Source organism: Gavia stellata, chromosome 26, assembly GCF_030936135.1.
Source record: "Gavia stellata isolate bGavSte3 chromosome 26, bGavSte3.hap2, whole genome shotgun sequence".
Taxonomy (NCBI): Eukaryota; Metazoa; Chordata; class Aves; order Gaviiformes; family Gaviidae; genus Gavia; species Gavia stellata.
This window is the reverse complement of record NC_082619.1, coordinates 9139427-9165618: the sequence shown is the minus strand read 5'-3', so window position 1 is coordinate 9165618 and position 26192 is coordinate 9139427. Positions and strand designations below refer to the sequence as shown.

Here is a 26192-nt window from a genome sequence, read left to right as displayed (position 1 = left end):
ACTCCGAAAGAGAGACCAAAAGAAGACGGGGAGTAACCTTCTCCTGAGGATGAGCATCTCTTGGTTTGGGCAAGACTGGGTTAATGAAGTGAGTCTGTTAAAGGAGGGCAAATTACAGGTTGTGTAAGCTCCTGCATAGTTGTTCTTTCCAGACACTGTAGCTTAGATTTAGGGAAATGAAGCCTTTATGTTTTTTACCCTCATATCTTTAGTCCTTCCTTTCCCCGTGCCCCGCAAGAGACCAGGGTCCATGGTTTCCATCCTCATTAGTGTTTGGCTTGTCTTACAGGCTGGCAAACGCTCGCGCTGGAGGATTGAACCCCGTAGAGGAGTGATCCCCCCTGAGAGCGAAGTGTCTGTGACCGTCATAGCGAACTTGGATGACACAGAGAAATTCAAGGACGAGGTGAACCTGTTCATAGAGAACAGTCGTTCTTATGTCATCCCCGTCCGGGCTGTTGGCATCGGCACCACGATTGTCACTGACAAACCTTTTGGTCCGGAGCTCAACTTGGGACCCCACTTCAGGTAGGATATCTCTCATCACCCGCTTCTGCCATGGGCTCAGCCAGGAGGAGTTTTGCTGTGGTCCTTCAGGCTAGTTCTCCTTCCGTGCTCAAGGTCCTGGCTCCATTTCACTGAAGCCACAAGAAGTCCTTTAGAAGCATTTTATGGCCATTTGAAAGACGTTAGATACCCTCAAAAGCCACCAAAATGGACACCAGTTGCTAAATTGTCACTGAATTGCCCTTAGTTATAATACATTTATTTCCTCACTTTATCAAATAAAGATACGGAGGAAAACAGCAGGTCCCCGAAGCCTCCGGCTGGAAAACGCTGCATTACGAGTATAAACATATTTCCCTTTGCAATAACATGGCTTGCTTTTTCACTCACTGTGGAGTATCATCTTGCAACAGCGGAAAACTGTGGAGGTAGCTTGTTAGCAACTCCTCGACTAAATTAATGGTGCTGCTTTATTTCCCCTCTGCCCGGGAGTCCTGGAGGAGCAGCAGAACTTGTCTTTGCCTTGTATCATCCCTCAGTTCACTCGTCATCCCTGGCTCCCCTGCCGGGCTGCTCTTTATTAGACGTAGTCACTCTTTCGTCGTTTCTCCTGCCTGCTTTCCTCCCTGTCTCCTCCGTCAAGACCGCAGCAGCAGCCCGGGGCACGGGCAAGCGAGGGTGGCTGCAGGCCCAGCTCTGAAAGGGAGAGGAGGAGAGATCTGCTGAGGTTGGGTGGGGTAAATTGGGAGTTTCAACTGAAAGAGCTTGGCTCAGAGGAGGGGATTTATCGATCCTAACAGGCGTGTCTGAAACCAGGCACATCCTTATTAAACAGGGGAGGAAAATAAGCCTTTGCAAAGGGCTGCTCACCTTGTGTTTGGAGACCTTTTGGGGCGAGAGGCATCACCTTCTCGAGGTGCCTGTTCCTTTCCCTGGCTGAAAAGAGGGTCCACAGTGCTCCGATACCTAAAATTTTAGTTGGAGCAGGTTAATCCTACCATAAGCATTTAGGATAGATTTTTAGGGACTTAAATATGCATCCACAAGCCATCCACATCAGCAGGGACATTGCAGGGAGGTTGGTGCTTGTCCAGCGTGTCCTGTGCTCCGTGCAGCCACAAATTGGCTACGCAACACGGGGGACAATGTTAGGGTGGTTCACGTCATCGTGTTCTGCCGCCCTTCACCCGCAGGCTCTGTTTGGAGCTGTTGCCGTTGGTGTCGGCTGCAGAGCTGCCACCGGCTGAGCTGAGGTGGGACCCCGGTAACATCTCTGATGAGTTGGGCTTTCCCAGAGCCACAGATTCTGCATCTCCCCAGAGCTGCTCCAAGCTTTCATCTGTTGCTCTCCACAACGTACACCATGTCATACTAAACTTGTATACATCATTTTTTTTAACAGTCTGTTTCACAGACTAGTTTGTTCTATACTGTTGCTTCTGTGTTTGTATTTAGCTGCTTATGGCAGACAGGCATTTTGTGAGCCACATATTCTGTACCTTTCAAAAAGACACTAACTGTTCCAGGAACTCTTCATTTCCTGGTCATGCTCGGATTTATAGAGGGTAAAAGAATGACTCCAGACTAGCCGGCGGTTAGTGTTTCTTTACCTGAAGGAATCAATTTCCATTGAATATTCATTTGGTTTTATATCTAGCTCTAGTTATTCATCTCTTGTTGTCGTTCCATTCCCTCAGCAGCTAGAGCTGGTCTTGCTGCTGTGTTCGTATTGGGGAAACTTCTGTTGATCCCGTGTTCTCAGAGTGCATTTATCTCCCTAAAACACAAAACCAGCTGCACTGTTCAGGCAAAGGGCGATATGTCGGGAGCGATGAGGGCTGGCTGCTCTCTAAGGGATGAGATCCCACCAGCGAGACAAGCGGTGCCCGGATCACCAGATGAGTCTATATACCCCGCAGCCTCCCCAGTAGCGTCTTTGGAGGAAGACATCTGAGGCAGCAGCTCCCAAGGGGAAGGTGAAATGGCAGCGAAGCTGTTCCTCCCTCCACTTGCAGCCAGGCCAGCTTAGCGTCTGATGCAGCGAGACCTGCACCTTGGAAAAATACTCGGATTATTAAGCCCCAAAGGCTGGTGATGCTCTGTCTGCAGCAACTGAGATGATGTTTGTGTTGGGTCTGGCTGAGATGGAGTTCCTTTTCCCCACAGCAGCCCTCATAGTGCTGTGCTTGGTACTGGTAGCTGGAAGGTGTCGATAAGTCACCAGTGGTCTGGGTACTGCTGAGCAGTGCTCGCACAGCATCCGGGCTGTCTTTCCGACACTCCCCTCTCACCGGTGGGCTGGGGGTGGGCAGGATCTTGGGAGGGGACACAGCCAGGACAGCTGACCCAGACTGACCGAAGGGATGTTCCATCCCATACGACGCCTGCTCAGCAATAAAAGCTAAGAGAAAGGAGGAGGAAGGGGGGGCATTCGTTACTACAACATTTGTCTTGTGGAGCAACTGCTAAGCGTACTGAAACTCTTCTTCTTGGGAAGTGGCTGGACATCACCTGCTGATAGGAAGTAGGAATAAATCTTTTCTTTTCCTTTGCTTCTGCACACAGCCTTTGCTTTTGCTGTATTAAACTGCCTTTATCTTGACCCACGAGGTTTTTTCCATCTGATTTTCTCCCCGCCCTGTCCTGCTGAGGAGGGGAGTGATAGAGTGGCTTGGTGGGCACCTGGAGTCCAGCCGAGGTCAACCCACCACAATGTTCTCCATGAAGCTTTTCCTTGCTGTGCACAACCAGACCAGCTGCTGGATGGTGATAAACTTCGGGGCAACCAAGGTCTGGCTCTTGCTGTAGCTTTGAGCTAGGTCAGCCTTTTTGGAGGTGCCTTTATTGCTGAGTGTGCAGTCAGATAACGCCATCAGGGTGCTGAAGCTGGGTGATCGCTGGGAAATAGCAGCTCCCATGACATTTTCCATCTCTGTTTCTCTTCTAGCCTGGATCCCTGCAGTTACCACTTCAAGTTGACCAATAAAGGACGACGCACCCATCAGCTCTATTGGACGACGGAAGGTTTCGCCCCCTTTCGCCTGCGTCATCGTCTCCCGGCCATCAGTAACACGAAGGGCAAAGATGCCTCCCAGAGCCCCAAACCCGCCTGCCCCGTGTTCAGGCTTCGGCCGCTGAGGGTGGAGCTGATGCCGGGCAAGACCGTGGAGATGACGCTGGAAGGCTGCTCCAGCACTCCTCAGGTGAGGTCCCCCACGAGGGCTGAGCCTTTCCCATCAGATCACATCCACTGGGACTTCTTTTGCAGCCCCTTGACATTTTCCTGCGAAAATGAGCAAGAGCTTTCCAGAAACTGATTTAATGCCACAAGTTACCATGGCAGCACCAGTTGCTTTTCTTGCTGGCCACCATCAGTTGCTAAGGCTTTTTTTCGTGTTTCTATAGCTACCATAAACCCAACTTGCTGACACCAAAATGCGGGCTGAAGGAAGTATTGCTACTTCAGGGGCAAACAGCAGGTTACAAGGTGTCGTGTGCTGAGGCAGAAAGGAAGGGCAGGGCAAATAAGTTACACTTAGACTAGGAACACAGGCAGAAAGTAGATTAAAAAATGCAAGGTAATATATCTGGGGGAAGCAGTGAGTAAGAGTAAAACAAACCACCTGTGAAGGGAGGGAGTGTCTGGGAGCAGCATCATTTTTCCTCTGTAGACAAACATAAGCCGAGGGCTTGTCTAGCACTGAGTCCTGGAGGAGAAAAACGAACAGGGTGTGTCAGCTCTAATGATCATTCTCCACGGGGGAGCCTGTTCCCAGGGATCATTATACTTGGCAGCTTGACTTTTGTCAATATTTCCATAACAGCTCACCCCAGTCTCCCAGCCAGCTGCAGTGTCCCAAGGGCAGCCAGGTCTTGCAGCACCCTTGGATGGCAGCTGAGAGGGGGGATTTCAGCAGGGTCACTGGGTGTTCTCCCTGGACCCTTCTTTCCAGGGGAAATCCAGCTCTGCAGAGAAACTGCCAGCTAACCCTGGTGTGCATTCCCTGGCTCCAGATGTTTAAGCAACTATGGAATAAATCCCCATTAAGCTCCTGCTGATAGCAGTGCTTTGAAAGGTGTTTTAAAGGGTTGCCTCAGTAGCAGCTTGAGGAAGACTTGATTACTCACTCAGTTGACTGTGGTGGGACTGTTCCTGTGCAGTTCTGAGCCCAAAGGTTTAGCTGAAGAGGGAAAAAGGTACTGGAAAGGAAACAAAGTGATCAGGGCACTGGTGAGGGTGTCTTGCCTGGAAAGGCCAAAGGGCATCTGTGAGCTCAGCTGTGGCTGCCTGGCTCGTGCAGTCAAAGCCCAGACCCTGGGAGTGGGCTTTCCACCTTACTTGGGTCTGGAGAACTTAAGACTCTTCAGGTTGGCCAGAAGCCCAACTGCCTGCACTGCCTGTGCAACGCAGATGATTTTGGAGACTGTAGGCTCCAATGAGGAGTTGGGTTGTGGTGTTGTACCAGAGGGAAGAGTGAGAAATGACGGGAGGAATTTGGGAAAGTGAAACCATGAGAAATCAGGAAAAAGTCTTGAACGCAAGAGCATCCCGCTTCAGCAGAGGGTTTTTTGTGTGGAGTGCAAGACATCTCTTTTCTGGGGAGATTGCTTTTAAAACCAGCTTTAGGAGGGCACAGTACAGCCTTGGAATGAGTGATCCCCTCTTTACCTGAAGGCAGGCTGGCTAGTTGGGTTTTTCCCATGGATCCTTTCCACTAAGCTTCCAAGGGAGGGTTTGCTGGCATTTGCCTTTCTACCACTTGTTTCCCTTAACATAGTTACGTATTTTTTAATCCATTCCTACAGCCTTCCATAAGCATTATGCTTAGCGATGGGGCACATCAAATCATTATTTGGGGCAGGGATTATTACAATTGTAGACAGCACATGACTCAAGTGCCTTTTGCGGATGTTGGGGTGTAGTGTTATGGACATTTGAGTGCAGCATAAATAGGATGCAGCATAGGAAGAGAGGGGGCTGTGACTGTAACTTTATGGCAGTAATAGCTGCTGATGGCCAAGATCCCATGGCATGGTTTTTATCCAGGCTATCAAAATCCTTTATGTCCACGGTCAGGTGGCTAGCAACTGCAGGGTGTTTTCTGGACGCGCTGCTAGCACCCGCTGAGTGACGTGTGCCTCTTGCATGCAGGTGGTGAAGGAGCGGCTGCTGTGTCATGCCATGGTGGGGAGCAAGCCAGGGAGGGCACAGATCATGCAAGTGGATGTCACCTGTGAGTTTGTTGTTCCTGTTGTGCAGCTATCCTCCAGAGAAGTCACTTTCCGGGTGGAGAAGGTAAGTCTTTGGATTGCATGCTGGCATTGAATAGCTTGGCTGATGACTGAGAGCCCGTGGGGTGTGTGCGCTTGTGTTCAAAGGAGGAAGTTAAATATCTTCTCCCAGTCCTTGGGGCTTTCACTATTGATTTAAGCAGGACAAAGCTTTTGCCATTAACACCGAGATCATTATTTCACTCCTCTGGGCTGGGGGACAGTCTCAGCAGCTCTATTCTGCCTTTTTTGTTGTGGAGACAGAATTGAGCTGCTGAGCCAAGGGCAGAGGGTGAGATGTGTGGGACCCCCGAGAACAGCATGGGCTTTGCTCAGCCACCTCGTGTGCTGGGGCTGCAGCTGAGCGATGCTAAACCCGCTCCTCACCCCTCCTGAGGCGCTTTGTAAAATAAGTGAGGACATTTTTAGGGCTGGGACTGTTTCTTAACTTCACCAAAGTAAAACTGAGATTACAGCTGCTCCGCTGAGGGGGATCGTGGCCACTTGTAGAGAGACACCAGTTTCTGTACTCAGTATAACGGGAGGTTTTTAAGGATCCTCCAAGGCACGGTGAAGTCTGAACACTGATCCTGTAGGGGAGCTGAGAAAAACTGATTTAGCTGTCAACTCCTCAGGCTGATGAGGAAAAACTGTCATCTCTTGTCTCTCTCTGCCTTCTCTGCTGTTGGTATGGATGCTAGCTCTTTGCATTTCCCCAAGCCTCACTTTCTTCAAAGGACCCACAGACGTCCTTCAGCCGCAGCGGTGATAACACCAACGTGAAGCAGGTGCCCTTTAGTCTCTGGATCCTGACTCCTGCATCATCTTTCCCTCTCCCGCGAGGAGTCTGAAAAAGAGAAGATATTTCATTATTTAGTTTCTGTGTTTTCAGGTCTCTCCTCTGGTTCCCAGGCTTCCAGAGAAGCACGAAATCCTGTGAGCAGGCAGTTCAGATTTATTTAGAAGCTTTTCAGCTCTCCCTGATGTCTGCCTGTGGTCTGCTTGATGCCACGCGCTCCGATTTATCGAGCGTTACGACGCTGCAGCTGTTTGATATCAATACACCCAGAACTAGTTTCCCAAACACTGCCTAGTTTATATAAACCATGCAGGAAGCCCAGAGCAATGCGTAAACAGGAAGAAATAGCTTAGGCTGAGCTTGAGCTTTGAGGCTACAGACACCTCGTCACTGTAGCAGGGGCGGCAGGAGACACGTTGCAAACGAACTGTTGAGGTTTCTCGCTGGCTGTATGTGCATGGAAATGTTCAAAGCTAACCGTAGGCTACTGCAGGCTCTCCACTACAGGCTATATCCTGCTTGCTTTTCTCCTCTGACTAGCATCACTGCTTTTATGAGGCTACTAGAACCGATAGGCTTATAAGAAATGACCGTATGTGCGTGAAAAGTCTTGTGCCATTCTGCCCAAGAGAGGGTACAAAACTGAAGACAAACGAACTGGGTTCACTTTCTCTTTTGATCTTGTTCAAGCAGCTGCCTCATCTCAGGGTCCTATGCCCCCATCTGTACATGAGACTGTTTCCCTGCCCCCCGGGGGATGCTCTAGTTTCTAAAGATGAAAAGCATCTGATCTACTTCAAGGAAACCTTTCTAGAAGGGTAGAAGTGAATAAAAATAGTAGATAGAGGTGTATGCTCTTCTGGGGTTGAAAAACTTGAAACGCATCAGAAAGGAAAGGACGTCCGTGGTCGCTTCAGGTTGTTTTTTTTCCTTGTCTCCTGTTTCTGTAGCAACGCGGTGATGTCCTTGCTCTTCAGCACAAGCCTCTTTCTTTAAAAAACAACTCCTCCCTGCCACTCAGCGTTGTCCTGGCCCTAGAGCAACCCTTCATGATCTGCGATGCCGACCAGCAGCCCCTCCCCGCAGATGTTCAGGTGAGCAGCCGTGGACCTTCGTGGTGGTGGGGTTTGAAGAGGGAGGAGTGTGGTGGTGCGTTTCTGTTGGGAGGTCCTCTGGTAGAGAGGTTTATTCTTTAGAATCAGCAGTAGACTGGCCCGAACTAAATTAGATTCAAAACAAGTTGCTGAAGGAACCAAAATATCATCTGAATTGGGGAAATATGTCCTGGCTCTAAGCCATGAGGAGAGGGGAGCGTGCAACTAGGTCTGGGCATGCCATGTAGTAAAGGTGTCTCCTGGAATCCATCCTAGCTCTCCAGCAGCCATCCAGATAACCTCAAGAAGCAGCTTGCTCCCTTCAAGGGCAGCCCTGCTTTCCAGAAGGCTGAGGATGCTCCTCCAGTTGCTCCCCGGCACCTGCCCCATTGTTGGTGGAAGGTGTTGGGTATGGACTCTGCTAAACGTGTTGTGGTAGGCACGGCCACCGTTTCTGTGCCGTGCCAGTGACTAGCACCTGCAAGGGTGAGGCTGCAATGCCGTTGCGCTTGTGCTGTGAGGAAAAAGATGTTCCTCTAGAGTCAGGGCAAAAGGCCCTGGCTTGCCAGAGTGCTGGTTTGGTTATGTATTTAGCGTATAGCTTCTGTGGGTCCAGAATTCAGGAGAACAATATTTACTTCCCTCTTGTACTGATGCAGAGCCCAGAGGCATGAGCCTGAGATAGTCTCAGATGAGAGCGGTGTGGTGCTTGCGGGCACGTGCACGCTGTAAAGAAAAGGAAGGATGAACTGAGAAGGCCACGTTGGGGTCACATGTTGAATATTTACACGTTTCATGCCATCAGACCTTGGGACTTCATCACACTGGTGCTTAATACTCTTCATCTCCTTGCAGCCCATGAAGCTGGAGGTCGGGGAGGAGCTTCACCTCTCCATCAGATTTAACCCCGCTTTTGAAGAGCATTTGAACACCTGGGTAGCAGAGAAGGCTCTGAAAATACACTTTCTCGAGCACCCTCATGAGGAACAGGTCACCATTCGGGGAGAGGTCTACTTCCCGAATCTCCACATCCAGACCACGGCCCTGGACTTCGGCTGCATCTTGAACGACACTGAAGCTGTCCAGTATGTTGAGATGACTAACTGCAGCCCTCTGCTTGTCCAGTACCACTGGTCATTCCTGGTGGAGAGCCACGCGAAGCAGATGAGGTACGTGCACCAATGCCCTTTCCTTGAAGCTCTTCTTCCTGATGTCCTGTTTGTACTTTGCCAAGACCAAGCTGTTTGCCTGGGATCCGACAAATTGCCTTCAACTTTCCCTTGTGGAAATAACACCTACCAGGTGTGGTCAGGGTCAATGCATAGGGAATAGGTGATCTCCACCAGTTTGATGCTGGGAAAGAGGCAGCGTTCTCCAGCCAAGCTGGGACCGTGAGACATGACCAACACTTTTCGCATAGCCCGTAGCCTAGAATCCTGCTTGGTGTCTGGAGCTACAGAGCCATGCTTAGGCGCTTGGAGAAGCAGATCTATAACGGGAGCTCTCTTCCTTCCCTGCCAACCCTACTTGTCGTCATGTCATACAAAGAACCTACACAGGCACTGCCACCAGAACGCTGTGCTGCTGCCCCAGTCTCTTGCTGCTGGTTTGCCGTAGCCCCCGTACTGGTTCCCCTGGGAAGGAAAGCTGGTGTGGAAAGCTGCTTTCTCAGACCTTTGTGGCCTGAGGCAAATACCACCTTGGTGAAGTGAGTTTTCATCTGCTCAGCTGCACGTCATATTCGCCAAACAGCTCTTTAGTGTTTTACAGCGAAATGGCAGGTCCTGCTGCAGCTTCGGGTACAGCTGTAGGTGTTGGTGGGAGGACTTGTCTGAACATCCCCTGGGAGCAGGGCCACCCCGCCCTGGTCGGTGGTTTTTGAAAATGCGAATGCTGAATCAGTTCTCAGCTTTTAATTACGCCGTCTCCACCTACATTGGCTTTGCTGGACCTGAGCCTGCAGGTGCTCATTCTTCCATTGGGTGCGGAGTCACCCGACTCTGCTGAGTCGGTAGCAGTTGAGGGTCCTGAGCATCTGGCAGGATAGCAGCCTCTGCTCCACAGGGTTTGGCATAGCCCCTTTGCTGGCTCGTTAGCGCTGTGGACGTTAGGACAGCTCCCTTCTCTGCTCTGCATATTAATTAAGCGGTAATGTACTCTCTCCGGGTCCCTCAGCAGACACCATGTGATCCTCCTCTGTGGCAGAGCTGGAAATGAAAACGGTCTCCAAGCTATTAACACCTCAAATTGCTCGTTAAGAGCCCTGCAGAAGGGCAACATGTTAGATATTATTTCTGGTCCACATTAAGCAGTGTTGGTATTCTAAATTGTCAGATCAAACTAACTCAGTCTGACATTGAGGGAATCAAACATCAGGTCTCAGGAAGGTGAGATCAATAGAATTTAACCGTGCATATATCTAACCTTGCTGGAGCCGATCATCAGAGACTCCCAGCGTCAATCAGACACATATATTTATTTTGGCCAGGAGAGAAAAGTGTTGTTTCTCTGCCTGGACAAGGCGCTGTGTGCTTAGATCTCTTTTTTTTTTTTTTCTCTTCTAATTGTTCAACCCATTTTTTCTCCTTGCTCTTTAGTCACTGCTGCTACTTTGAGCAGAGCAATCATATGAGCAACACAGTCCAACCGTTGCTGTGTGGTTGGACATGCCCAACTCATGCCAACCCATGCCCCTTCTCTGACACTGCTGAGCCATAAATCTCTCATGGTTACTCTTCTTCTAGACCTATGTGGTTAGAGACAGAGTGAGAATAGGCTCTCCTCACCCCTTGGACCTTTGATAGCTCAAAGCCGAGTTAAGCCTTTGCACCAGCATGTTTTCTGCAGCGTTGGAGTGGATCTCCAGAATCGCCCAGGAGGAGATAGTAGATCTGGAGTCAAATTCAAACATTTCATCACCTTTCTTACCTTAAAGGTTTCTTGAAAGACTGATTTGTCCCCCTTTCTAAGGGCAGTACCCAGCTTCTCAGCTTTGTTTGGGATTCCCATCAAAAGGAAGACATTAAATGCAAAGGGTATACAAGGATTTTCTTAGAGACCTGTGACAAAGGCTCATCCCCAAACTTAGCTGTTCTCTAGAGTTTTCATCCTTCATTAAGGGTCCACGCCTTGTCATTTCCTTTGAGCGTTGCTGTTCCTGCATCACCTCTTTGTCCCCTTCACGCGAGCCATGTTCCCTCCCTGGGACAGAGCTAACACACGCCGTGCGCTCCATGTGCCAGGATGGATCAGCAGGAGCTCTGCACTTCCATGGCACGTGTCAAGCCCCCTCCGTGCGTTGATCCGACATCTCTGGAGAGTGGGAACAAGACGTTTGGCTACAAAGCCAGCGTAATGAATTGCCAGTAGATTCTTTGGGGAAAGAGTTTGTTGGCCTAAACATCTGGAAAATGACTCTTCCCTTTCCATCCAGGATTTTGTTGGGCGATTTGTTTTGAACAAACCAGCAGCCTTTCTCCTCCCAAGTGGATCTTCCTGTAGTGTTAGTAATTCCTCATGCCTCTGCCCTCTCTCCTTCCATGTCCCCTGGCAGGTTGCACTGCAGAGACCCTGCGAGCCAGATCTCAGCCTTGGTATACTGATTAAAAAAACCCCAAATCACTTCTGTGTTGTATTTGATGAGGTTTTTGCTTTGCTGTTTTTATAGCAAGGAAGAAATGGAAAACGTAGACGGTGAAAAACAGCGCAAGGCAAAAACCTGACAGCAGTGCTCTGTCAGCCACCAGAGGGGAGAGGTAGCAACATCAGCAGTGAGAATATACATCAGACATGCACACGTCCACCGTGCCCCTGATGCTGGGGAGTCTGGGATGGGTGACAGTAGAGCATACCCCCTTCTCACCCCGCAGTGCAATCAGCTCCTCGGGGCAGGACGTTTTGGGCTTTGGTAGCCCCATGGGTGCTATTTCTCCTGCTTAAATCCCATGGGTAACTTAGAAAAGGAGGACTGAGTCATGATGGAAATGTGCTGCTGAAGGTGTCCTTCAGCCGTGTGTGGTTTGGCAGCAGCTGAGAAGCGGTTTGCTCGGTGTAACAGAGAAGTGGCCTCTTATTTCTTGGAGACGGAGTCTCTTGGAGCAAGGGCTGGGTGCCGGGAAGGCTTCACTTCTGGGGTGGCAGTCTGGCTGCCGTGAGCGGCTTATGGAGAGGCTCTGTACTTGTGGACAGAGGCACTGGGGAGCTGAAGCAAGGGAGCATAAACGATGATGTATTTTCCATCTCAGGGGTTTCTCTCTCCTCAGGAGTTTTTATTAACCCGCAGTATTTATCACAAGCACTCTAAGAGCCGCAGTTTCATTTCCTGGCTAGGATGGATCGCAGCTAGCAGTTTTGGGACAGCCGCCGTGGTGATGGCCAGGCTCATGTGCTGAACTGGTTCATGGACCGGTGCATAGGTGGAGGGCTTCCGAGTGCTCCTGGCCCTGGATATTTGTACCCCTATGCTGCAGGCATCTCCTTTATCACCCAGGGGAAGCAGTGTTGCCCAGAGGCACTGTTGTCATAGCTGAGCTGAATTTATTTCATCCTTACGTAGATGCCCAACTTAGTGGCTGCTGGAGGTGTGGATTGGTTTGGTTGCCTAGTATGAAATGTATTAAGGTGCCTCAGCTGAGAGGAGCGAAGGTTATGCAGGTGGGCCTGGAGATGGGTGATGCTCTGCAGGGGCAAGCGAATGCCTTTGTCCCCTCCAGTCCTGGTTTGTCCTTCCACGCAGACAGTGCTGAGGTTGTCTTTGGGGTCCCCCATGGGGTCCCAGCAGCAGGCGGAGGGAGGGTTGGGGAGGGGTGACGGCACCGCTGCTCATCGGTCCCTGCTTGGGGAAGCTTGCCTGGGTCAAGCCTTGTTCTTGCATGTGGTTGCAGTAAGGACAAGTCAGGTGAGACCTCTTGGGGCTTGTGAAGAGCGGAGCCGCTCATCCAGAAATGAAAATAATAAGCTACAAAGCTAAGGACAAATATTTATTTGGGAGCAATGTCATTAGAGGCACCAAATTCCCAGCTGGGAATGAATCACAGAATCATTAAGGTTGGAAAAAAGTGTAAGATCATCAAGTCCAACCACCAACCCAACCCCACCATGCCCACTAAACCATGTCCCGCAGTGCCACGTCCACATGTTCCTTGAACACCTCCAGTGATGGTGACTCCACCACCTCCCTGGGCAGCCTGTTCCAGTGCTTCACCACTCTCTCAGGAAAGACATGGTTCCTAATATCCAGCCTGAACCACCCCTGGCGCAACTTGAGGCCATTTCCTCTAGTCCTGTCACTTGGGAGAAGAGACCAACACCCACCTCACCACAACCCCCTTTCAGGTCGTTGGAGAGGGCAATGAGGTCTCCCCTCAGCCTCCTCTTCTCCAGGCTGAATAACCCCAGTTCCCTCAGCCGCTCCTCATCAGACTTGTGCTCCAGACCCCTCTCCAGCTTCATCGCCCTTCTCTGGACACGCTCCAGCACCTCAGTGTCCTTCTTGGAGTGAGGGGCCCAAAACTGAACACAGCATTCAAGGTGCAAGCACCCAGGTTGCTGTGAAAAAATCTGCCTTGTTTGCCTATGGGGAACACTTGCAAATAGGCACGGTGACAGGCGAGCATGGTTCGAGTGTGTGGCATTAGAAATAGGAGCAGAGTTACTGTGCAGGGAATGTAATCTGAGTCACCTGGGAACGTTTGAAAAAGTTAAAAACCATATACCTTTTCCTGAGAGATGTTGGTCAACCTATAATCTCAGCTCCGTTTGTGAAACGAGCCGTTGAACTGCTTTGCTGAATCATTTGCCAAATTGGTCCTCAACCGGTTTGCGTTTAGAAACTGCCGGGGAGGTAACCGCGCCGTTGGTAACTGCCATGTTGGTTATAACCCTCTTTCAGCAGAGCTGCTGCCCTTTTAGCGCGAGGTGCTGTTGGAGCCCTTGTTCTGCAGCCGGGGAATACCTGCGGCATGGCAGGGAGCTGTATCTTGTCATCCACGTTTGCTGTATATTGATTAAAAACGACCAAAGCTTTCTTTCCCAAAGTACTAATCGCTGCTGCTCTGGCGCTCATCAGGGATCAATGGGCTGTTTAATTGCGAGTCTCTGCCGGGAATTGTTCGACGTGTCTTTCCGTGTTGCCGTGTGCGTGCGAGGGTGTCCCACGCTGGGCTCCGTGGGTGCCCCGAGCGGTGCTGGGCTCTGTCCGGTCAGGGCACAGCAGGCTGCGGGCTCCACCCCTGCTCCTGCCCCATCGCGCTTTGAGAAAGCCACCAGCATTACTGCTTGCTCGGAGTGACCTACGGTTGCGGGTAATTGTCAGGGGAAATACTCAGGATGAAGGTGTAGTAGAGGTGTAGTAGTTCTTGCTTTGGCCCTCTGGGTGAGGAAGGATGGTCCACGGCAGTGGGTGCTTTCAGGAGGGCACTGCTGGGTCTGTACTGGCTCATAGCTGTCTGGATCTGCCCCTTTGCATCTCGGTCTCACGTTTTTTTGTACAGTTTCTGTCCCTTTTCCTTTCCTGCTGCGCTTTTTACCTCCCTATAAGCTATTCTCCTCTGTCCTCTTCCATTTCTCCTTGCAGCCTGTTGCTAGTTGCCTGCACAGCCGCTATACCAGCATCATCCCTGGGCAGCCCCAAGCGTTGTCCTGCTCCATCCTGGTTTCGGAGCTGCTGGGTCAGACCCATTGCTGAGCTCACCCCACCAGTGCCACACCAGGGGCTGCATTCTGCCAAGGGACCGCTGGTGCAGGCTCCCCTCCTTCCCACTGCAGGTCCGTGACCAAAATTATGTTCTTTTCCAGGTTCAGCCCTCCAGCACCTAAATTTTTCATCAGACCCCCACCACCAAGGAAGGAGGGAGGCCAGTCAGAGTGCTCAGCATCTGCAGAGAGCAGCTCCAGGGTCGGGGGTGCGGAGGAGCCGGCCGAAGTTCTGGCAGCAGCGGGGGATCCTGCCCAAGAGCCAGCAGCTGCAGATGACTCCCTGGGAGCAAAGGTAGATTTTCTTCTGCACCTTCTCTTCCTTGGAGAAGCCCACTCAGATTCTGCTGACTTCCGTTGGGTTTGGGATTTTTTTGGGTTTTGTTTGGTTTGGGTTTTTTTACAACACCAAATGAGGCTTTTATCTGCATCGTGATGTGAAGGCTTCCAGTTTCCTTTCCGTATCAAGCCATGCCAAGTACTGATCTCCGTGTAGCACCTTCTCAAGCCCATCTGGAGCCACCCATTTTCACGCTTCTGGCTTCCCCCAAGAGCCGGTGTTGCAGTGACGGCCATAGAGACGATTTTCATAAAACAAGGCTTTGCAGACAAAGTCGCCTTTGATCTGCTGACCTTCCTGGTGAACCTCGCTGCTTTGGAGCTTGACCTTGGTACTAGTGGGAGCTGGCACCTTGTTGTGCATCGTGTGGGATGGAGGCTGCTCCTGGGGCAATAAAAAAGGATGTAAGAGAGCTCGAGAGGTTCTGAAAGTGCCAGCATTGACATTAAGTTCAAGGAGGGGGCTTGCACCTGCTTCCATCCACATATCAGCAGTTTTAATGCTATAACTCTGCACATTTTTTCTGAATCAGGAGAAATGATGCCCTGTAGACGTAAAGAATAGCGTGGCTGAATGTTTTTGGGTAGAAGCATGAATTCATCTTTATTCCCTGCTTTGTTGCCATGTATGCGCAAATAAACCAGGGAAATACAAGTGGACCTGTCTAAGTAGGATCCAAAATTACTTCAAAGGATTCTTCTGGATTCAAAGGATGCTTCTGGATTGCAGTTTCGTCTTCTGCTTGTGTCACTGTACGCAAGCTCCGTATAACCTCCCTGGGGAGGTGGGAGACCACAGGCCTAGGCAAGATGCGGGTTAGCATCTTTGGGAATATACGCTTGGCAAAGCTTTGCTAAGCTTGAAAACGCGGAGACAACCGAAAGAGCAATGAAATGAGAGTAGACTCTTCTCTCCCCAGTGCTTCATCTGCTGGGGAGATGTAGCCTCTGATTAGGTCTAAGGATGTCCTGTAAATACTCTTGCAGATTCTGCTGAAGTCAAGGCCACAGCACAAAGCAGTTCTTCGTGTTAGTGAGTGAGGGGGTATTAAATTTCAAGAGCAGTCACAAAGCCCTCTGTTATAAATAGGGGTCAGAAGCCCAGGGATGAGGTTCCTTTTGAGAGGTGATGCCTTTGAGGTTAAATACCAGCTCTCAGCTGCTGCAAGACAGAAAGCCATCTCAGCTGCCTTCTTCAGGAAGGTGCCGTTGGAGAAGAACGCCCGAGCAGAGATCCTCAGCTCTCCAGCACCGATGAGTGCATGAGATGAAACCTAAGCGCCATCTGAAACGGGATAGTTGTGCTGAGCACTTTCTAAGTCCTTATTTTCCTGTTCTTAATACATCTCACTTGCAGCTGTGTTCCTCTTTTTGTCTCAGAATACCAAACCTGTCCAGGCATGGGGTTCTCGGTGTGTTCCTTGGGCGGGAGTGAGCAAAGCCAGGCTGGCACGAGGGTGCAAAATACCCTTGAGGTCTCTGCCAGGACTCAGTGCTGGGCGCACGCAGCTTCCTCGTGCAAGCTTGCGTGTAGGAAGTGCAGATGGAGCCCATGTCTCATCTGTGGGTGGGCTTGGACCCATGCTCAACTGATGGCATGGGCATACCCCTGCTTGATTTGCGCCCACGTCCCATCTCAGCTGCTGCTGGCTTGGTGAGGTGGTGGATCCTGCAGCAGAGTGGTCTCACCCAGACCAGGCAGCTGCTTTCTGCAGCCCATGGTGCTTGTTTTCCAGTTGCTACCATCCTCTACTGCGGAGCTGGAAGGTGCTGTGGAGACTCGGAGCCTGGTGAGGGTCAAGAAGTTGACGCCGTTCGTGGAGGCGGAGCCCGTCACCTTGGGAGTGGAGGAGGTAAGTGGGAATCTGATGTGCTTATGTAGCCCCCACTCCCACTGGTGGCCCTCGGTGCGGCTCACGGAGTGGCCTCACACCCCTCCAAGCATATCGCACAGCACTGCTGAAGCAACCGGTCATTGGAGAGGCCATGCGGGACGTGTCGTAGGGTTGGCCAAGGACATAACCTGTGCGGCACCTATGGAGGGCATTATTCATCCTGCTGTTCCTAACCAAGTGGTCGATAGGAAAATTTTGCAGTAGATTTTGCTGTAGCATCCTGAGAGAGAGCAGCATGCAAATCAGAGAGAGAGTGAGGAGACCTCCCAAATTACTTCGATGTAGTGTATTAATTAATGTTTTACTTAGTGAGTATGGGAGATTTTTCCCATGGTTTCTCCACTAGAAAGTGTAATGGATGTAGGGTGAGATTAGGATGATTTTGCCTGTGTTTGAGGAACAGGCCCCTCCAGTCATGTCTGTCCTTTGCTTCAAGCCATGGCTCTTCTGCATCCATCTGGATGCTTGACATCTTGATCTCTCCTCCCCTCCTTCCAGGTTTTTGACATCCTGCCGCTGTACGGTGTGCTGCAGCCGGGCGAGAGCCAGCGGGTTACGTTCACCTTCTTTGGCCACGCAAACATCGTCGCCAGCGTCACGGCGCTGTGCAAGGTGGAGGGCGGCCCGACTTACAAGATTTCGCTGAGTGGGGAGGCTTCGCTCATCGACTATCTCCTAGATGTTACGGAGATCGACTGCGGGCTGCAGGTACCGCGCACTTCTCTTGGCAGAGGTCTTTGAAACCATCGCCGGCGGGTTGCTGCCCACCTAGGTCTAGGGCTCTCGCCCCTTCCCAGCTACTTTGTCAGCTGTATGGCTTGGAAGTACAACCTTTGAGCGATACATCCTGCATCCAAGGTGGTTTTTAACGGCCATCTCCATCCACCCACCCCCCACCAAAGTTGGGAATTCCTGGGGCAGGCAGGATCCCGGTGGTGATCTCCAGAGGGACATGCCCCATGACATCGAGCCACTGGTCCACTCCTAAAGCCTGAGGTGCAAGGAGATGCTCTTTTTCAGTGCTCTCAATTAATCAACAAAATAAACCAGGGAGGGAGTTAACTTCGGCTTCCCGTCACTGTAGCTGGAGAGAGTTTCCCAGAAGAATCCCCGCTTTACTTCTTTTCATTTAAAAACCCCATAGATATTTCCAGCTGTTGGCCCTGCATGTGTTGCACTGTCTGTCTCCCTTTTTGCTGGTATTTTGCTTGCAAGTACTTGTATGCAGGTGCCTTTTCCTCTGAAATGCCTCTGTCTTTGTTTCAGCTAGCTGTTCGATGACACCTTAAAGCGCAGAGGGCTTGTATCCCCTGGTTTCTTTGTTACTGCTCTTTACATGGTTGTCGTTGCACCTCTGCGTGCTGCCGTAAATATCTGTTCCTGTGTAGGGCTAAGAGGTGCCCTGTGGCTGTGGGTTCCCCGGGTTAACCCGGGAGAGTCAAGTGCCCATATGTCCTCTGCAGTCCCTGCTGCTGCGCTGGGTTCGTTTCCTTTCAAGCCAATGAAAGAGGAAGGAGATTCCCAGCATCAGGCCTGTGTCTGTAACTTCCCGCTCCTCTGTCCTCTCTTCAGCTGTTTAACAAAGTCATCGAAGCAGAGGTCACCCTGCAGAACAGCGGCAAGGTGGGATTCACCTACGCGGTGCTCAGCCCCAGCGCGGCCGCTGCCGACAGCCCTCTGCCCGGCGTGCCCCTGGTCGTGCCCAGCACGGTGAGTACGGAGGTAGCACAAGCGATTAACCCTGGCCCTTTGTCAGGCTGCCTAGGAGAGGCTTATAGGGAAAAAAGGGAAAAAAGCCATGAAGAACCCCGTAAAAGCAGCCAGGAGAGAGAGGGCTGTAAGCAATTGCTGCTGGGGGGCAGAGAAGGTCAGGCAAGCGCGGTCCTAATAGACTGCCTTGAATGGCCTTTGCTGGCGGGTGGCTCTGCTGTCATTCAGCAGCCACGGGCGGGAGGCACGAGTGCTTTGGTAGCTCTCCGGACCCCAGCTGCTGAGCTCTCTGCTTGTGCTGGCGCTGGCGCTGGCCGGTGCAGGCTCTCCCGAGGGTCACCGTACCCAGGTTGTGTGATCGGAGAGGACTTAGTCCTTGTCCCTGCCTGTAACAAACCCTGCCTGCCCCCTGCCAGCAATGAGCAGGTGAGACTTCAATACTCTCTGGCTTGGGCATGACGCTCTTTGGCCAGAAATTGTAACAGCCCCTGTACCGGTCCCTCACTCCTCCAGCTTTGCTGCTCTGCAGCAGCTTTGTGGGGCAGTGAGGGGGCCAGGGAGGAGCAGGGCTGGAATAGCAAGGAGAGGAGTTTGCAGCATCCCACCATCCCAGCTTCTCAGTCCTGCATGGATGTCTTTGAGCTGAAGCAGTGTTCCTATCTTGGACGCTTTTTGCGATGGGAAGAGGAAGCCACATGGCTTTCACTTTCCCTCACGCCTGTCTCCTACAAGGGATGACACGCTGATGCCCTCTTCCTGCGAGCTTCCCAACACACAGCTCTGCTCGGACCCGCGCAGTTGTTGCTTTAACGGCGTTGTCGGCCCTGGCAGCTTGACAGGGCTCACTTTCGCTGCAGCTGTGCTGTGCACTGGAGTAAGGGCTCGGGGGCCGCTCTGTAGCTCGTCCCTGCAGCATGGAGGGGAGCGGGGAGCCGAGGGTCCAGCCCCACGTGCGGAGGGCGAGCCGAGGAAAGCTGCGGCTGTGTCCTGTCATCCAGAGCTGTGTTGCCATCTGCTTGAGTTTGCTCTCAACCTGGCTGGCGTGAGCCCAGCCCGGGGATTGGACAGTCCCCCTGGAAGTCTGGAGAGGAGGTGACCTTCCTGGCAACACCTTCTTCCCTAGATCTCATCCTAGTCTCTGCTCCTGCGTTTCCAGAGATGTATGTTTGCGGGTCATCGTGAGTCCAGATAGGCTCGTACACCCTTGGTGTAACCGCACAGGCAGGAGATGTTTGGTTGGGGTCGTTAATAAGGGGTGAGGCCCTTCGGCACCAGCCTGGGAACCACTGACGTGCTGTGAGAGGAGCTGCTGGCTCTGCTGAGAGCGCAGGCACTTCACTCATCTTCCACAGCGGCTGGTAAAAGAGCTTTTATTTCTTCAGTCTGGCTCTGGCTAGCAGAGAGTGAACACTGTTAGCAGAAGAGCTGTGCTCCTGCTGAGCGCAGGGCAGTCTGTGCTGTGGGAATGCATCCCTACGAGCCCTCTGAAGGATACAGTGCATCCTGGTGTAGGAGACTTGAGCTTTTGGATAGAAGAGAGCTAGAAGGCGATGTTGTCTGATGCTTTTTTCTCTTTGAGAACCTGCCTTCTCCTCTCAGCGTGTCTATCGTCTGAGGCATCCCTCCACCAAACCCTCTTTGATTTGCATTCCCTCCCTCTTCTCCCACACTCTGCAGGGTTACCTTGGACCTGGCAAGCAGCACGTGTTGACAGTCTATTACCTGCCGGGAGTGCCTGGAATCTTCTTTAAGACTTTTGAGATCCAAGTGGGCCACTTAAAACCAAAGGAAATCTCCCTGAAAGGAGAGGGGAGTTTTCCCAGGATCTCCTTGGACTTGCCCAGGAACATCGAAGGTGAGCACTGCCTGTCTGCTCCCCAGGAAGGTCCCCGGCTTTTTCCCCCATGTCATATGGCCATAGGGCAGCTCCCACCCATCTCCAGCAAGCCTGGAGGTTTCAGGGCTGTCAGACCGACACTCAACCCTCTGGTTGCTTCCCAAGTCTCTAGCAGACGAGCCCATGTGGGCTTTGCCCCGGGAACCATCCTGCAGAGCTTGCCAGCGTATCTGTTGGTGGCCTGGAAAGATGATGCCTAGACAGAAAAGCTTGGGAAAGCTGTCAGGCTGGCAGGGATTTTGGCAGGGTGTGCTTTGCATCACATTGCGGGGGATGAGATGCTCCTATGTGGGGAGGAAGATGGGTGGGAGTGAACATCAGGATTCAGAGGGGAGTCGCAGCATCCATTTTCCATAGGTTGCTCGAGGAGTTTGTTTCTGGGAGAGCCCAGCATCGGGGGAGTGGGACTTCCCAGCTTAAGTGAGAATGGTGCTGCGCTCACCCTTCTATTTGTGGATGTTTTCTTCCTTCAGGAAACGAAAAGTATAAGAGGATCCTCAGGGAGGTGAAAGAGAAGATGAAAAAGGACGGCCAGAGAGATGAAGCAGCTGTTCTGGTGGAGGCTGCAGCCGTGGAGCCACCCACGGACGACTCGGGCACCGTGGTGAGAACGGCTGCTGCCCCATTTGTCACGTGCCACCCTCCCACCGTGTCACTTGGGCCCCTTGCACCCTGCAGCAGGCTTCCTGGGGCCCTGCTGGCACTTGGGACCTCCCTGCCTGCATCTGGCCATGATCAGGCGTCAGCTCAGCGTTGGCCCGGGGGCTGCCCACCTCTGGTAGCTGTCCCTCCTGTAGATGCACCAGCTTCCAGACTACCCCAGGGGGAGATCCTGAAGACCATGCTGACGTGATTGAATTTATGGTACTTTGTGAATGGAGATGCAGGTCATCGCTGGGGTGTTTGTGGCTCACACCCCAAGCCCTGCCAGGTTTACAGAGCTTCATAGCAGCAGCCTGACTGCACCCTGGGACCGCGCTGTCAGTGTTCGTCTCCAGGAGGCACCAGCTTCGTTGTGGTTCCCTTTCGGAGAGAGCTTTTGTCCAAGCTGCTTTGGCAGTGGCTGGGGGCAGGCAAATACTTGGAGCGCTGGAAGGTTCCTGGCTTGTGTGTCGTTTGTCTGGCCAGATCAGCTTTTATAACAGTGACCGGACAGGCGAAGATGCTGGAGTTCATTTCCCCCCAGATAAGGTCCTGGCTAGGAGAGCGGGAGGTGTCAGAGACACTGAGCAGGGAGACAGGAGGACCCCATCACCCCCTTCAACAAAAGCAGGGTGGGATCCTCTTTCAGAGACAAGCCTCTCCCTTGGGAAGGACCTTTGCTAACCAGCCACTGTCTTTGCTTTCCTCAGTTTGACATTTGGCTGCAGATGCAGATGGAGCAGCTGCTGGTAGAGAAACACGCCCTGGAGCAGCAAAAAGCTCTTGCCTCTGGTTCCCCGCAGGACACTGTCTTTGACCAGCGTGCTCGTCGGAGGCTTCTCAAGTTAGTGGGGACTCCCGTACCCTATCTCCTGGCACCCCGAGGGTAACACCCGGCGGCACACCCCTGCTCCTGAGAGAGAGCTCTTTGTGTTTGCAGAGCTGGGAATAGCTGGGGACTTCAGAAAGGGTGTGATCCTGATGGATTTACATGTTCCCTGTGAGCAGCTGAGTGTCCTCACCTCTATAGTGCCACCCCGAGCTTTGGGGATGCTCAGCTCCCCACAGATGATGGGTTCTGTTCTTAGAGCTGAGGGGGTCCAGTGCCGACCACCAAGCCCATCCAGACAGCCCAGACACCATCCCTGCTGACCAGCTCCGAAAGAGGCAACTCAAAGCTGGCATCTTTGTTCCAACTAACAGATCCCACTAAACAAAAAGAGCAGGGAACGGCACAGGTTGACAACCCCTTGAGAAGCCCTAAATCAGGTGGCTTGGGTGCTGGTGGGACTGCAGGGCTCACCTAGGTAACTTGGTCCTTCCTTTTGTTCCTTCATGAGGAGGGACGGGCACTGTAGGCTCCAGTTCAGGAAGAAGAGGCTCTGCAAAACAGATTGTTTAGGTGGTTTCCTGAGTGGGATTGCTCTGGCAAAGGACCTTCCCAGGAATCTTGGAGGTGTTGGTTACTGTGTTTACCGGTGCTCCTCTGGGGACAGATCTGGTTGCAGAGCAGTGCAACCTAATTTTTTGTTAAGGTCCCACTGGTAGCTGACAAAAGCTAGGACCTAGACTCCCCATGACTTACCAAAGACTTATTACCAGGTGGTCAGGCTTGGGTTTCACTGGCTAGAGTTGAGTTTTTACAGCAGTGAATACAGAAATATCCATCTTATTTGCATCTTCCATCCACTTGGAAACGTTGCCAGGCTGTGGTTTAAGGGCTCTTCTTACTTCTCCTTCCAGAGCTGAGCTGCCCGAGTATGTCCTGGACTTTGGCTACATCATTCTCGGGAACATCCACACGCGTGTTGTGAAGATCACCAACACCGGGCAGTTCCCCGTGACCTTTCGCGCCGATGGACGGGTCCTGTGTGACACAGGTAACCAGTGCTGGGGAGACTTCACGTGGGCTTGAAGGAGCTGTCTCCGACAGATTGGCTTAAGCCACTGGACATGGGGACGTTTTTTGAGTGCTTGTTTGTATAGCTTTGTCCTGCTTAGTACCCCCTGCTTGGTGCTTTGGAGCCTCAGTTCTCCTGGCCAGCAGTGCCCAGAGACGTGGCCTGCCTGTGGCTGCCCTAACACATGATTGCAGGGGCTGGATGTGCTGATCACTGTGGTCACCTCTCAGCATGTTCTGCTCTTGGCTACCGTGAGCATCATCTGAGTTTTTGTGCAGTCAGTAGGTTTGCGTTGCAAACAGATGGCCCCTTGGTGGTTTGGAAGTGCTTTGGTTTAGAGTTCATAATGTCACAGCACTTCTGTTCAGCCTTTATTGAGAAAACAGCCTGTGAGGTCCTCTGGTGTATCAAAATAGGCTTCCGAAACAGGCCTTGAGGTAAGGCTGCAGTGCCATCAAACGGTGACTCGCTGTGCCTGAGGGCTGGTCAGGTGTCTCCTCTTAAGTTGTTTCCCAGGGAGCACCACAGCACAGGGGAATCGTAGTTGGAAGTTCTCCTTTGCAGAGGTCTGCGCATCCTTCCCTGGGATGCCTGATAAGGAATTACCAGTGTTCCTCAGCTAATGTTTCCTTTTTACCATGCGGACCTTGGCTTGTGGCTGTGAAAAGCCTTTCTCTTTGACAGGTGACAAGGGAGAAAGAGTGGCAGGCTTCTCCGGAGAGGCAAAGAGCCCTCTTCTTCACAGAGCTGCCAGCCAGGACACCCGTATGGCCTTAACGTGCTTGTGACACATTTCATGTCGCTTGAGTGTCTCAGCTGTTTTATTTTCCTCTGTTCAAGGTTTCAGCGTGGACCTGGACCGTGTGAAGCACCTGCCCTACTGCGAGACTGAGACGTTTGAAGTGCGCTTTGACCCACAAAGTGCCAACCTGCCCCTGGGAGAGGTGGACGTGCTCCTGCCCATCAAGGTACCTCATGGTCCCTCACCTCCCTCTGCCCGCACCACCTTTTGGGGCAGGCAGCAGGTTGGGGACAGCAGGAGGTGTCACTCAGGCTCTCAGCTGGATGCTCTGTCCTTTGCTAGGTAGCAGAAGGCCCCACGTTTCATGTCCGCCTCCGTGCCTACGTGACTGTGCCGTCCCTCTGCCTCTCCAGGGACAGGCTGGAGTTCTCCGCTGTCCAGTGTGGGCAGTGCCGGGAAGAAACTGTGCAGCTCCACAACCAGCTCCAGGTCCCCTGTAAATGGTTCATCACTGTGATTGAGCCTGTTAAGAAGGTAAAGCGCAGACGACGTGTAGCGCCTAACTTCTTGGTTGAGTTTTCATTGCCTCTCTTGCCTTTTCTGCCCCTGTGGCTGCCTGAGCACTTGGGCTACAGCTCGTGTGAGGAAGCCTTAGGGACTACCGAGCAAATCTGGTTTGCCTGGACCTGTTCACTAGCTGATGCTTCACTTCTCTGCCATCTTCCCCCATTCCTCCTCCGAGGGCAGTGCCTCCCCATCTGCCTGCCCTGCCTATATGTCTTCCCTCCAGCTGTAGACCAGTGGTGGCTGCGGCTGGTTTGGATGCGGGTGCTCTCAGCACCGTGACAGTATCTCAGACCACTGCAGGACCCGAGGGTCTGTCCCCGCAGACCGAGGAGACCTCACACAATTGTTTTTTTGCGCTCAGGGGGACAAGCATTTGCCGGTGAGGGTGCGTCGGAAGCTGTTCCAGGAGCGGAAGACCAAGCCCCGTGTCTTCAAGGTGTTGCCCTCGGCTGGAACCCTGGCTCCGGGAGAGCGATGCAATGTGCGAGTCAGGTTTTCACCCGTGGAAGAGGTGAGATTGGCGGGTGTCACCGCCAGGAGGTGTGGCAGGGCAGTGTGGTAACTAGCCCAGCGCAGGGAGCCCGAGATGAGGTCTATCTGCACATGGAGCTTTCTGCGAGCCCCATACCACCGTGCCTCAGTTTCCCCTGCAGCGCACTCTTCTGAGAGGGGCTTTGAAATGCCAATGGGGAGCTGGCACAGAGAGCATCAGGGCACTGCAGTGCAGCTTCCTCTCGGCGCATGGGGGGAAATCTGCCTGTTTCCCCTCGTCTTCCCCCTTTCATGGGTGTGTTTGCAGGCAGGAACACCCTGGTGCAGAGCAGCTGGCACGCTCGCAGGGGATAGCTAACCCTGGAAGGGCTGACCTAGGCTAATCCTGCTGCTGGTACCAGCAGACAAAACAGCCACCAGACCCCTTCCTGGGCACGGCAGGACAGTCACCTGTAGTGGTATGCTGCCAGCGGTCCCTGTGGCTCTGGCCCAGCCTGCCTGCACGTTCCCAGGTAGTTTGGGAGTCAGCATAAAGGACGGAGTGTTCCCAGAGATAGTTTGCATGCGGCCACCATGACTTGGAAACTGGCAGCTTGTAACAGTATGGACACGAGTGTTTCCACGCCTAGGAAGCGTCCCAGGGATGTTTGAATTGCTAGTAGAGCTGTAACCATCTTGTCTCTGGCTTTAATCAGAGCCAAGCCCTGAGCATAGAGGAAGACCCTTATTTCTAGCCCGTGAGAGCTCATCTGCCTCCTTCACGTAGCTGATGTTTGCCTGATGCAGCAGCGCCAGGACTGTGTCTGGGCAACATAACCCTGAAGAAGGAGGTGAAGCAGCTCCTGAGTCCTGTGAGAGCTGAGTCCACCCATGAGGACCTTTCTTATGAGCATTGCACTCCCTCGTGACTAGGTGGAAACATCTGATAGTCCATTTTAGATCCATCTGATACCCAAATATCCAGTTGCACTTCACACCAGGATTCATCCCAGTTCCTCAGAGCCAGCATGCAGGTGCCGTAGCCCCTGCTATAAGTTAATATGTTTTCCATTCAGCTTAGAGGTACTGGTAACATCCCTGACCTTGGGGCAAGGGTTGAATTTGAGGCCCTGCCACCTGGGACTTCATGGAGGAGCTCTCTGCACTTGTCTCTTTTCAGAAGTCCTACAGAAGCGAGATGAAGGTTAACATTTGCCAGCGCACCCAGCCCCTCCAGCTGCTGGTCTCGGGGCAGGGGCTGGAGCCACAGCTGGAGTTCAGCCCCACAGTGCTCGACCTGGGAGCAGTGCTGCCGTACAGCCGTGGGGCGGAGGGGACGGTCGTAGTGAAGAACCCGTGCGAGTTCCCCATCGAGTTTTACTCGCTGGAGTTTGACCAGCAGTACCTTGCTGAGGAGCAGGTGAGAGGGAAGGTCTGGTCCCCACATGCGTAATCCCGTAGCTCCGCAGTGCTCCAGCGTTCCCAGGCTTGTGCCAGGGAGACGGAGGCGGTCCCCAGGGCAAAGCATTGGTGGCATTTCAGGGTTAGCCAGCTGGGCTGGCAGGCTGTGGAGGGGCTTGGATAGTCCGTGCTGTTGGGAGGAAGGAATGAGGGAGAAGATGGGTTGGCTGGGGAGTCTGTTCATGGGATGGAGGTCAAGAAAC

General features: G+C 52.4%; 1 pseudogene; it reads left to right on the top strand.

Annotated features, from left to right (window-relative positions):
- The window catches only part of LOC132319253 (hydrocephalus-inducing protein homolog), a 113158-nt pseudogene that overhangs the window by 47028 nt on the left and 39938 nt on the right, over nt 1-26192 (top strand).